Source organism: Apodemus sylvaticus, chromosome 15 (assembly GCF_947179515.1).
Source record: "Apodemus sylvaticus chromosome 15, mApoSyl1.1, whole genome shotgun sequence".
NCBI lineage: Eukaryota > Metazoa > Chordata > Mammalia > Rodentia > Muridae > Apodemus > Apodemus sylvaticus.
The window spans coordinates 12,850,810-12,865,293 of NC_067486.1; the positions used below are offsets into that span (position 1 = coordinate 12,850,810).

At 38.3% G+C, this 14,484-nt stretch overlaps 1 protein-coding gene across 1 annotated transcript in view; it reads left to right on the plus strand.

Annotated features, from left to right (window-relative positions):
* Cyyr1 (cysteine and tyrosine rich 1) overlaps positions 1 to 14,484 on the plus strand; it is a 102,082-nt gene that overhangs the window by 19,539 nt on the left and 68,059 nt on the right. The window lies entirely within an intron of this gene.

The window sequence follows — 14,484 nt, forward strand, 5'->3', positions numbered from 1 at the left end:
GATCCCTTGCTCTGGGTTTGTCAAGCCATTTATTCTCTGATTCTTTAAGTACTTCTCCCTTCCATTTGCACATGTATGTCCACGTCAGCTGAGCTATCTCTACTTGATTCTAAACTCCTAAAAGGACACTGCATCTTATATTCATTTTTGATATCTCTTTCTTTCACTATGTGTGACACCCAGTCCCTTGGAAATTTAGAGTGTGACAAAATGCTATCCAGCTAGAGGACATTTACAGAACTAAATAAACAAATCTTCACTTGTAAGATCCAAAGAGAGAGAGAGGGCTATGCAGACCAACAAAGCCAACTTCCCTCCTGGATCTGTGTCTGTTAAATGGGCAAATCTATTCACTTCTCTAACTCTCAGTTGCCTTTTACTTGAGAGGAGATCACAATATGAACTTAAATTTTTTTGTAAAGTCTAAACAATGGCAGCACCTTACTCTGTGACTGTGATGGAGTGGATGTGTACTTATTGGGTTCCATCACCCATGACATATTTTTATTAAAAATCATAGAATTGTGTCTAACAAAGGTGGTTCCCCAACTGTGTTCAACCAAGATCTGTGAAGATGAACCACTAAGCTCTTCCTGGTAAACCACGGAATTTATGCCCACTTTAATTTTTCTCAGTAGAAAATGTCTCTCTTTCAGTGTTGTAATGAACATATAGAATACCGTAATACAAGCATATCAGTTACCCGTATACACGTCTGACTTTGTCAGGGTTTCTATTCCCTCACAAAACATCATGACCAAGCAGCAAGTTGGGGAGGAAAAGGTTTATTTAGCTTACATTTTCACACTGCTGTTCATCACCAAAGTAAACCAGGACTGGAACTCAAAGTTAGGAAGCAGAATTTCATTTATTTTAAAGTGAGGATAAAACTAAGGTCCTCGGGCTTTCACTGCATACACTTTGTAGAGTGTGTTATTACCTGTCTCCTTGGTGATAATTAAAATTTTGATTTCAAATATGTATTTTTTCATGATGCCAAATAATTATTAAAACAGTTTTATTTTTTAAAAAAAGGAAGCAGGAACTGATGCAGAGGCCATGGAGAGATGTTACTTTACTGACTTGCTTCCCCTGGCTTGCTCAGCTTGCTTTCTTAAAGAACCCAGGACTACCAGCCCAGGGATGGCACCACCCATATGGGGCTAAGCCCTTCCATCCTTGATCACTAACTGAGAAAGGCCTTACAGCTGGATCTCATGGAGGCATTTCCGTAAGGGAGGTTCCTTTCTCTGTGATAACTCCAACTTGTATCAAGTTGACACACAAAACCAGCCAGTACAACATTTGAAGTTGTGTATAAAAATCTTTCCTGTACACGACAAATGAAAATACAAGTTTGGAGAAAATGGTTCAGCAATGGACTCAGGGTAAGACATGCAAAGATGGATCATAGCAGTAAGATTTGGTTGTCTTGATAGAGAAGGACAAAACTCCTGAAATATCTACAGTACTGGTTTTCAACTTATGAGACTTTTGTCCATACAGTGGATACTTTACAGTATCTTTTAAAATTATTTAAGAAAAGGAGTGTCACTGATACCACTTTGAAATCTTTGGGTTGAATCCCTTTGTGTTGAAGTCAAGCATACTGCTAAACATCCTCTGGTCCACAGGCCAGTATTTCACAACAAAGAATGATTTGGTTTAAAATGTCAATAGTGGCAAGACTGGGAAAACCTAGCCTGTAAAAGGACATGTCCAGGGTTCTAAGTTGCTTTCTGATATAGATGCATTTTAAAAGATCCTTTAAGCTTTTCATGTAGAGAGAGAGTTTGGCATCCATATAAAGAATATCTAACAACAACCATTTGCACTGGCCTAAAATATCACTTTCATGGGGTATTAAAATGCTTGATTAGTATTGATTCATTACAGGATAAGACCCATATACCCTATGGTGGTATAAATTTACTTATAAGGAGTATCTAACAGCAGTTCCTTCTATTTGACCAAAATGACTCTCTTGGGAGTTGCTGAAATGTGTGGCTATCATAGTAAGTATTGACAAACTGTCCTTTGTTGGCATAAAGGGACAAGCAGATTCAACTATTACATTTGTCAGATAAATAAAAAGAAGTGCACGAACCCATTTCGTTAGCCCACAAGTCATAATACCTTAAAAATTTCAAAAGAGAACAAACACTGAGCCACTCACTGCCCACCAAGGATGCTAAGTCTCCCAGGGTGCACTATTGCGGAGAAATGCTTAATGAAAGAATCATGATTCCCTTTGTTAGTAAAAGAACAAATCAAAAGGAGAAACACACAGTTTTGATGCTGGATTTTCTGAGCAGCTATGAAAAAACCTTACGTTTGGGGAAAAAAAATCATCTTCCAGAGGAAAAAGAATGACCTATCTATGGTGAAGTTCATGTGGGCCTACATGTAATAATTTATGTCTCTCTACTATATCATTTGTGTTGTTATTGTTGCTGGTTTTTGAGACAGGGTTTTTCTGTGTAGCCCTGGCTGTTCTTGAACTTTCCTGGTAGACCTGGGCTGATCCCAGACTCAGAGATGCACTTGCCTCTGCTTCCGCAGTGCTGAGACTAAAAGCCTGCACTACCACACCCCGCCCTCTCTAACTCAGCTTTCATTTTAATTAACTGTTATTCCAGTGAGTTATAATACTAGGACAACTTATATCTCTGCCATTCTACTCCAGCTTAAAATGTGAATACTTCCTATCATGTTCTATTCAAGCAAGTACCTCAGTTAGTAACTGAGATCTTTGGGGAGATGGTTCACTCCATATATCCACAGTTAACTGGAAACCCACTGCATCAATAGTTAAAATATCGACTTCATACATTTAATGGAAAGAGATCCCATAGGTAAGATAGAATAAAGACCAGAACCAGGAAAACAGAAAACTAAGGATGTTGATAATTAAATTTCGTGATGAAAAGGAGTAAAAATGACTTGAATAGGTTTATTAAAAGAAAATAAAGTTGTGTGAAATATCTCATTGCTCTTTGGGAATGAAGATAGCAATATTAAAATTAAGACTTTCTAATCATTGGCAGGCTTTCCAAACTAGGTTCATACATTTTTAAAAATCCATTAAATCAAAAAAAAAAAATCTTGGCTTTTTTTTTCTTGCAGTCTAAATATTTAAGATAAAGCACTCACAGAACTGAAGAGGCCCCAAATTTATGCACTTCTGTATGGAGGGGAAAACAGTTCTCACGGGAAAGAAGCTTATCCTGAAACGATTTATCCAAAGCCAGTAAAATCTTTTCTGCTTTTCAGATTATGCCATTAGGCATCCCAACTCCCAGGTGTCTCAATTAATCAGTGGTTTGATTTAAAAACCTAGAAACCTATGCAAGTTACTTCTTTTCCTGCACAGCATCATTTGTTACAAATAACACTTTCAAACCAGTATTCACGCTTAAGAAAAAAAATGTATCAAATGCATCCACTTCTTAAATGGTATGCAAGCTTTTTAAGTGTTTTGCATTTATTAACACCAGTCTTCATTGTGTCTATTCAACAAACCCTAAATTGGAGATTTTACAAGCATTTAGGTTAGCTTACAGCACACATGCTCAATAAATAATATTTATGAAATTCTCTTGGGAGTGACTTCTAAAGCGACATTTTCCCAGGACTTAATCTGGATATTCAGATTAAGTAGGTGAAGTGGAGATGCAGCAAATCTGTTTCTACCATCTCTCCTCACGGGAAATTCCTAGAACAAATGGTCCTGGGAATGTGCTAGTCTAAATAAACCACAGCAAAAAATCATCTTACTTTGGAATCCTACTAATCTACTTAATTATTAAATTATGACACATAACTAATCTACTTAATTATTAAATTATGACACATAATTAGACAGTCCGTTTCATGAGCTGTAACTTCTTTACCATTAAATAGACTGGCCTGGAAGCATTATCTTAAATTACTATGGCAACTCTATTGAGAAGTATTGAAAATGAAATACAAAGGTTCATTTCTGTTTGGCTAAAATATGTGCATAGAGTAAGGAGAGCAGTGAATTCTCAGAAGTCTGAAAAAACCAAATTTATAAAGCACTGCGTCTACCAAAATGATGCTCATGAAATGGTTATGTCATTAGAATCTGCCCCATTGGTTCCTACCGGATTAGATAAATCAGGAATAGGAGCTGGTACTTAGACCTGATTAACTACCACGTAGTCTTTGTCACAATGTGCTACAGGCATGCCACATGTATGGGTGTTATGGGTTGGAGTTAAAATGTCTCCCATAGGCTTATGCTTTGAATGATCAGTCCCCAGTTTAAGGCACCACTTTGAAGGTTGAGAGCAGAGGATGGGATCAAACTATGAAGTGGGCTAGGTGAAAGCTTTGAAGAATACTGATGTGGGAAGCAAATCCTATCATTCTGGATGGGAATATCACACCGGCAAGCACTGAATCTGGAAAAGGTGGTTTTTCAAAACAGCTACAAAACAAAGAAGTTTAATATTGGTAAATGTATTTGCATAATTAAAAATTAAACACAGACTATAATAGATGGTAGATACATTTTATAATTTATTATGCTCTGTTTTGTATTGATCCAAGAAGATCAAAATGTATGCCACATATCACCTCCAGCCACTGGTCCTCACTAGCTAATAAAGAGTGGTAAATTAATCGTGGGAACCAGAAGTAAAAGAGAAACTTATTCAATGTGGCCATATTGGGGAAGAGACAAAGAGACAAAGAGATTCAGCAAACCCTCAAGTCCATGTTTAGGGATGTAGGATTAAAGTCTAAATGTAGGGAGGGCCAGGATAGGCATCTGAGCAGGACCAGTCAGCATGTGGTTCCACTGGCCACTAACCCATCTCCTGTATGTTTCAGTCTCATCCTGTAGTGGCCTAAAAAGTTCTTAGAATTGTTTGAAATCTCTTGACAAGTTACCCTGCTGGCTGGTGCCTTCCGCCCAGCAGGAGATTCCTGGAGAAATTTCCATTTCCTGGAGTCTATTGTTTCAACAATCTGATAATCAGTTGAGAGACCCAAGTGTCTCCTTAGAATGCCTTTTTACCACCTTGCAATCCCACCAGCAGTAGAAGAGTGTTTCTCTTTCTCCATATCCTCACCAGCACCTGCTGTCACCTGAGTATTTGATCCAGTCATTCTGTCTGGTGTGAGGTGAAATTTCAGGGTTGTTTTGATTTGCATTTCCCAGATGACTAAGGATTTTGAACACTTCTCAGCATGTAATAAGGACACATGCTCCACTATGTTCATAGCAGCCTTAATTATAATAGCCAGAAGCTGAAAAGAACCCAGATGTCCCTCAACAGAGGAACGAATACAGAAAATGTGGTACATTTACACAAATGGAATACTACTCAGCTATTAAAAACAACAAATTCATGAAATTCTTAGGCAAACGATGGAACTAGAAAATATCATCCTGAGTTAGGTAACCCAATCACAAAAGAACATACATGATATGCACTCACTGATAATTGGATATTACCCCAAAAGCTTGGAATACCCAAGATATGATTCACAGACCAAATGAAGCTCAAGAAGAAGGAAGAACAAAGTATGGATACTCTAGTCCTTCTTAGAAAGGGGAACAAAATACTCACAGAGGGAGATACAGAGACAAAGTGTGGAGCAGAGACTGAGGGAAAGACCATCCAGAGACTGCCCCACCTAGTGATCCATCCTATAAACTTTTACTAAACCAAGACACTATTGGGGATGCTAACAAGTGCTTGCTGACAGGAGCTGTCACCAGGAAGGCTCTGCCATCACATGACGAATACAGAGGGGGACACTATCTGTCAACTGTTGAACTGAGCATAGGGTTCCCCAATGGAGGAACTAGAGAAAGGACCCAAGGAACTGAAGGGGTTTGTGATGCCTTAGGAGGAACAATATGAACCACCCAGTACTCCCAGAGCTCCCAGGGAGTAAACTGCCAACCAAAGGTACACATGGAGGGACCCATGGCTCCACATGCATATGCAGCAGAGAATAGCCTTGTTGGACATCAAAGGGAGGAGAGGCCCTTGGTCCTGAGAAGGCTAGATGCCCCCAGTATAGGGGAATGCCAGGACAGGGAATCCGGAGTGGGTGGATTGGTGAGCAGGGCGGGAGGGAAGGGGTTAGGAGTTTTTCGTGGAGGTGGGGGGAACCAGAAAAGGGGACATTTGAAATGTAAATAAAGAATATATCTAATAAAAAAAGAATACCTTTTTACCAAAGTGGTTACAATATCAGCTTTAGCATTTTATATTGGTAAAAAATTGCATCATTTTAATGTTAGAAAATGTTTGCCTAATTAATATGTAAACAAGGACCATAATACATAGTCAATGCATATCATTTCATGTTTCTGAACATGGATGTGCTCTCAGATGATTTGGGCACTTAGTTATATGAATAATTAAGTTATATAAATATTTACATGTCATTTTATGTTCAATTCATTTATCTTAATCCATATATGTCAAACATGAATGTTTTATTATGAAATTGCCTTTTAAAATATAGGTCAGTAAAAAACATTATATATCAGTAAATAATTTAAAGCAGATGACTTTCCTTCTAATACTGTCTTCAGTCTGTGTGCTCCCAGTGACACCAGAAAGCGTTGGAATGTGTCCTCATCAAGAGTGACAAGAGTTTATAAAAATGTAGCTTTGTAAATTGAAAAGAGATTTATAAACATAGCCTCCCCCTGATAGCCACCTGGGCAGTAAATCCCACGTAAACTTGGATTTATAAATGTTTCTGTTACCCTTGGGATTTCAGAGGTTGATTTGTGAGTCAGTATACCAAAATCTACAATTTGATCAGGCACAAATCTTACTCTACAGTTTCTGCTTTAACATGTAATACATAAATCCTCCTCAGGACGCCTTTAGTTTTCTGACTGATCACCCTTAGCAGAGAGCCCCATACCTTTTTATTTGAGGAGTTGGGTGAAGAAAACTGATTATCTGCATGCAATCCCAATGGTAAATAAAAATACCAAATAGACGCAGGTATGGTGACTTGGGCTTGTCATCCACACTCAAAAAGGCAAGTCAGGAGGGTTCTCATAAGGCCAGATTGGACTGGATATAAAGGGTTTATGGACTAGTTTTAGCTGTAGTGTGAAATTTTTGCCTCACCAAAAGAAGACAAAACAAAACAATACAACAAATAAAGCAGCAGAATTGGTCTTTCTCTGTGGTCTGGAAAATGAGCTACAAGCCCATTGATAATGTTGAAGTATTTCCAAGTTTAAATTGCTTTTAAACATCTTCCTAATTGAATCTTCTAGTCAGTCAGCACCTGGGGGTCAGAACACAGAAACTGAGGTTTAATAGAAGACCACGATGTCCCAAGAGATACAATCCTTCCACCACCTTCCTAACTTGAGGTTCATGTGACTGTTGGACTAACTCTCAGTCATTGATGAGTGAACCCTGATCAATCCCTGGTCCAGCTAGAGTGTAAAGTCAGCTCAGAGCCAGGGAGACAAAGAGGATGAGATACACTCTTTTAAGTCTGGAATGAGTAAATGAGAGAGAGAGAGAGAGAGAGAGAGAGAGAGAGAGAGAGAGAGAGAAATTTGGGTACAAGTCTCTGTGAGCATAGTGTGCATATGTTGAGATCAGAAGTCACCCTTGATTATCATTCTATAGGTACTTACTTTTTGAGATGGGGGGTCTCAAAACTGAATTTTGCCAGTTTAGGCTATATTGGCTGGCTAGTATTCCTCAAAGATCTTATCTCCACCTCCTTAGCATAGGCACTACAGACTATTCCATGATGCCCACCTTTTTATTTGAATCTTGAAGACCAAAATCAGGTCCTCACCGTGCATGGCAGGCACTCTACTGACTGACAACTTTTCTTGGCCACAGAACTTCTACATTTTAAAGCAAACTTTAAATTTCTTTCATAGCAAAGAAGCATTGTTTTGACATCTTACTAAAATTAGTTGAATATGCTGTTCATTATTCTGCTACTCATTACGTAAATAACTCAAACGTTGCCCTTTTGTTTTATGCTAAGTTGTTTTCTTTTAAGTTTCTTATTTTAAAATTTAAATGTAAACTTTAAACTACAAAATAAAATATAAACATTATATGCATTACTAGATGCGGTATGTTAGTTTTTTTCTTAGCGGGCTTATACAGAATACTGTCTTCAGTGCTCCCTAATTGTTTGCTGCTATATTATAAAACTACACTGTACTGGCTGGGTTTGTGTGTCAAGTTGACACACAAGATGGAGTTATCACAGAGAAAGCAGGCTCCCTTAAGGAAATGCCCCCATGAGATCCAGCTGTGGGGTATTTTCTCAATTAGTGATCATTGGTGGGTGGTGCCATCCCTGGGCTGGTAGTCTTGGGTTCTATAAGAAAGCACGCGTGCTCACTTTGGCAGCACATATACTAAAAAAGAAAGAAAGAAAGAAAGAAAGAAAGAAAGAAAGAAAGAAAGAAAGAAAGAAAGAAAGAAAGAAAGAAAGAAAGAAAGAAAGAAAGAAAGAAAGATAGAAAGAAAGATAGAAAGAAAGAAAGCTGAGCAAACCAGTAAGTAAGAAACATCCCCCCATGGCTTTGGCATCAGCTCCTGCTTTCTAACATGCTTGAGTTCTAGTCCTGACTTTCTTTCGTGGTGAATAGCAATGTGGAAGTGTAAGCTGAATAACCATTTCCTCCCCAACTTGCTTCTCAGTCATGATGTTTTATGCAGGAATAGAAACCCTGACTAAGACATGCTTGGTTTTTAATTTTAGTGCGTCCAACAACCTTATTAAATTCACTTTGTACTTTAATGAATGATTTTGTACGTTCGTTAAGATTCTCTATGCAATATGTATGCATGTATATATAGTATATTGTATATATATCATATAAAACAGGATTTTTACTTCCAACTTCTAATGTATTTCTTTTCACTTCTTGTCTTACCTTAATTATTTAGGCATATTGAATTTGTTGAATGGAAGTTGTTAGATAACATAGTTTGTCTTGTTCTAGAGCCTAGGGACAAAGGCTCAGTTAAGTATGACCTAAACCATTTAACTGGGTATCTTTATTGGACTAAGGGAAGTACCTTCCTCATCTAATTCCTGTACACAAACCCTTGGGCCTCTTGTAAGAGATGGAGAAGTTCACCAAGTGCCTTTTTGCATTGATTGAAAAGATCACCTTATTTTCCCTTGAAAAGTGTTTTAAATTAAATGGTTGATGCTAAAAAATTCCATCACTCTTGAATTACTCAAAAAATATCTACCCCCTCTGTCTCTCTCCCCTGCCTTGTTCCTTTTCCTCCCCCTTCCTCTTCTTCCTCCTCTTCCATCCCTTCTTCTTCCTCTCCCCCTTCCCCACTTGCCTACTTTTGTCATAGGGAGTAATCTTCCAGCTTCCAAATGAGTCTTTGTATTCAGAGTACATCTCTGTCTGTATTCAAATACCAGCCATTTAGAGAGTAAATAATTTCTGTTTCTCAAGGTTGCTTTTGCATTCTTTACCTTTTAATGGAAGTACATAATTTCCAATCATTGTAATTATGGATATAGTTCGATTTACTGGTTCACTGTGTATTTTCTGTTTGCTTTGTGTTTCCTGTTTGCCTTCTTCCTACCACTTTTGAAATTATTGAAATTGATTTTTGGGGATTCCATTTCATCTATTGACCTTCTAGATTGTTTCTTTCCTTGATTGTTTCAGTAATGATCTATAGATTATAATATGGTACCATTAATTTTTCAACATGTTGAAAGTTAATGTTGTATGACTTCTTGTAAGTCCTAACAGCTTTCTTATAAATCTTTTCCACCCTCTCTGTAATTTATACAATGGTTTTCACATAATGAAAATGATATTCATGCTATCATTTAAATTTAAGCAGACATAAGTATTCAAAGAAATGAATTGTGAAGGCAGGCCAGTGGGTAAGCACTTTCTCAGCATGTATAACATTCAAGTCCTAGAAGCATAAAAAGAAAAAGAAAGAAAGAATGAAAGAAAAGAAATCTGAATTATCCAGTACAGTTTCCCCCTCTCTTAAAGGACTTGTATTAGCTCTTCTTTTAGGAATGGTCTACAAGATAACCCAATTATTTTTCCCTTTGAAATGTTTCTGTGTCATTCTCCCTCTCCAGTGCTTAGTGACCATTAAGGAAGAAGACACTGATAGCATGTAGAAGACAGGGAAAACTGGGACAAAACAGTTTCAACTATTTATGACAATGTACTCATGAACTCAAGCAGTGCTCTGCACAAGACCAATACAAGATCAAACTAGTCAAAACCCCAGCACGTTGGTGCTTTATATTCACATGAAAAAATGCTCAAGCAATTAATTTAAAAATTGCAATGTTTTAAAAGGAAAGAAAATGCTTGTATATTTTTCTGAATATTTTTCTCCTGAAAATGTTTTGGTTCCATGCTGCACCTGAATTTGGTTTTCTACATGACATCTAAGAGTTACTTTCATATTTTGTCAAGAGTTTGTAGTTGTAGTTGTGGCAGGATTTACCCATAAGGAGGATATTATAACTATTATTCACAAAAGAACTAGCCATACTTGGTCATTGCCTTTGAAGAACAACACATATTAATGTCCTGAACAGAGATGACAAAGGCACCCAAGATATATGTCTAATAAGTTCTTTCAAGAAACAGTTTTCCAAGACACAAAATAGCTCTTTTATAATACATCAAGCCTATTTCCCATGTAATTTCTGCCAAACCAGAGCAAGAGATAAGCAAGTATTTAGAAGAAGGATAAATTCCTTTTTTTTTTTAAATAAAATAAGACTACTTATAAAAGCACCAGACTTCAGTTAATTTGTGCAGACAGAATGCAAATGTTTACCTATAATTCCCCCTGAATCTTCATAAAGCTATGATGATAAAATAATTTTTAAAAAACTCACAAGTACAAAATGAAGACAGTAGACAGAAAAATTAATATTTTGAAATCTGGAAAATAGCTTAACTCCTGGTCCTTGCTTCACACTAGAGAACACAGAACACCAAGATGTTGAGAACAGTGTGCCACAGGGCTAGAAAGCTTATTATCTCCATACAAAACTCCAGAATTGTGCAGGTTAGAGTCCACTGGTTCTTTGAAGGCAGGTATACAAACCCCTCAAAAACTGGAACTAGAAACCTATGTGTTGCTGAGAGATCAAAGAGAAATTGGACTCCCTGTGTTCCCTCCAAACCTTTGCTGTACCAGGAAGAAATCCGGAGCCTGTTCTTAAAGAGGTTTCATCAGTCTCTGAACTCAGACAGAGCTAATGGACTGGAGATGGACTGTGATGTGAGGGTCATTAGAAAAGTCATCCCAGTGAGCAGAGGTTTATTCTCTGCATGGTTCAAGAGAGGCTGGACATTGGTTGGCTGAGTCCTAGAAAAAAAATCGATCCATCTCAAAGTTAAACCCTAAAACATGCATTTTAAGCAGTGAGTCTGTGAACCTAAATGAGAACAGTAACTCATCTCCTGCTTTCACAAGCCTCTGAGAACTAACATTTCTAATGTAAGCAGCAGGCCATCATAATAGCATCACACCTCGGGACTCTGTGACAAATAAGAATCACAGCTTTTTTTCCCTTGCAGGACTCATCTTTATATTTCTCAAAATTATACCATTATTTATAAATTACAGCAATCTGAATATGTAACTTTGACACAGAGTCCATGAGCTTCACCAGAGTGCCTTAGCACCAAGGGATCGTTGAACAATAGACAGGGACAGTATAAGAGTTTCCCCCATCAAAACAGTGATCCCACAGTGGTAAACATACAGGGAGGTTGACAAACTGATAACCACACTCAGGCTGCTGAACAGAGTTCTTATGACCTGTCTTCCTTTGTCTCTCGCTATATTGAGGACTGAACACTGAGCCTCTTATATTCTAGACAAGTAATCCATCATAAAGCCATACCATTGCCTTTTCTTTTATTTGTTTATTCATCCACCTATTTATTGAGACATAGCCTTACAAAATTGCTCAAGTGTGTCTTGAACTTGTAATCCCTGTCTCAACCTTCTGAGTAGCTGGGATAAGAGGAATGTACAAGGAGACCGCTTGAGGCTCATTTGAAAATGTAATTTGACATATAAGAAAGAACAGACGCTTGAGGAGAGCTTTGCTTATGAAAGGTAGAAGCAGAACCAATAAAGAATCAAACAAGAACAAAGGGAATACACACAAAGTGGTAGAAAAGTAAACCAACAGAAACCCAATAATTAATGTCCTAAGAGAAATACAAAACTACATTGCATCCGTAAAAGAAAACCAGGATGCTACACACAAAAGAACAAAGAGCAGGAAGTAGCTCTCATAATTAAACCAGATAGCTTCAGTTAAAAATTCAGCAAATTTCTGGAAAGAAATTATCCTTGACCTAGAAAGTAGAGCAAAGAAATGGAATGGTATTTTATGCATTATGCTCACTTTACATCTGTAAAACATTATGTACCCCCAGTAAACACCTTCCAAACTCTCTTCTGTACAATACCCTTTGTCTCCATGTATAGTTATAAGCCGATGGTCAGAAGAGAAGAAGGGTCCCAAAATGGCTTAGATGAAGGCAGGCCACCAGTGTCAGCAATTCGTTCTTCATGGAAACATCAATATCTGACCAAGGAAAAGCTCATTTCTGTGGTGGTTGCTACTCCTCCTCACTGATTCAGTTCATTCAGGCTACAATAACAAGTACATCAACTAGATACCATACAGATAACAGAAATGGATGCAGAATGCCTTAGAAGCTGGTCGACCCAAGATCAAGGCATTGGTATATACAATGTCTAAAGAGGAACTGATTTTACACATATGTTGTCTTTTTTCACTATGCCTACATGATAGAAGCAACTACACAGCTTCCTGTGGGGCACTAAATCCATTCACCCTTCACAAACCTCCTCACAGGTTGCTTCCTAACAGCATCCCATCAAGGGTGAGGCTTCAGGTTGGATCTGGAGGCTGGATAAGCACTAGCTCTATATCTATTGCTGTGTGGCTCCAGTGTTTTACTTAGCAGCTTTATGGTGGGATTGCACCATCCATCTCTAATTTGAGCCTTGCTCTTGGTTTGCCTTTGGACTGTGTATAACTTACTTTTTTCATTGCTGTGACCAAAAGTCTAATAAGAAAAATGTTCAAAAAAGGAGAGAATTTAATTTTGCTTGCAGATTATGCAGGATGATGAGTCATTAAGGAGTGTAAGGCATGAGGTGGATAGTTCCACGGCATCCACTGACAGGAGACACAGGGAGGACTAGAAGTAGGTCTGGGCCAAGAAACCTGAAGGTCCATCCTCAGTAGGCTGCAACCAGTGGTTATGCCTTTCTCCTCTCGGGGCCCTTCCTCATCTGGGGACCAAGTGAACAAAGAAGTCTATGAGCATCACTTCACATTCAAACCCCAGCAGCCAGCAAATGCACAGTGCTCTGGAGAAAGACTGGTTCACATCTGATCTAGCACAGCCTGTTCTCTGCCACCATGGAGGAGCCTCTTCCAGCCTGAACTGCCGGGTGCCAATGTAGGACAAAGCACTCCTTCCTGCCAGCTTAGGTTGTACAGAAAGCCTGAAGAATAGATAAGCCTCACTTACACCCACACTGAGAGCTCAAGGTTGTTGGCGTTACATAAGAACAACCATCTACTCCCGTGCACTGCTCTCTTTTGCGTTCTGAGCTATGAATGTGCCTCACCCTTCAATTCTTCTGTTAGAAACCCAACACCCAATTGCATATGAAAATAGTAGGATACAAGGCTAATATCCTGGAGACACTGAGATGAGATGAGGGTGAATGGCATTAGTGAGTTTAAAGTGAAAGGATGAGAGACGTTCAGAGTCTTGTCATGTGATCCCCTGTGCAATGTTAGGATGCAGCAAGAAAGACCTCAGCAGATGCTGGACAGATGTGGGTAGACGTCCCAGACTCTAAACCACGGTGCAAAATAAATTCAATATAAATTTAAATAGCAACAGAAAATAGGTCAAGACATAAGCCAAAGGAAGTTGCTTCACCAAAAGAGTAGGAGGGACTGAACTCAGAATCTCTTTCTCTATGTGCCTTTACCTTATACATTTACTAGTTGGAGTCCAGCAGTTCTAAGTCAAACAGGGCATATACCAGGCCATTTGCTGTGTAAATGAGTCTTTTAAATGTTACCCTATGTCTCTGATAAACTATTGTCTGGAACATTTTTCTTCTATCCCTTTCTATTCTTTAGTTACCTTGGATTCACTGGTTACTATTTTCTTCTGGGTATTTCTTTCTGTAAAATGCCTCTGAACTCTGTGCATTAAGAAAGCTTCCTTTATTTTTCTACAATGTGGGCTGGAGAGATAGCTCAGTGGTTAGGAGCATTGGCTGTTCTTCTAGAGGATGTAGATGTGATTCCCAGCATCCACATGCTGGCTCATGACAATCTGTAACTTCAGTCAACATGCATAGCCTCCATGGTCAATGCACACATGGGGTACACATACATACAAAT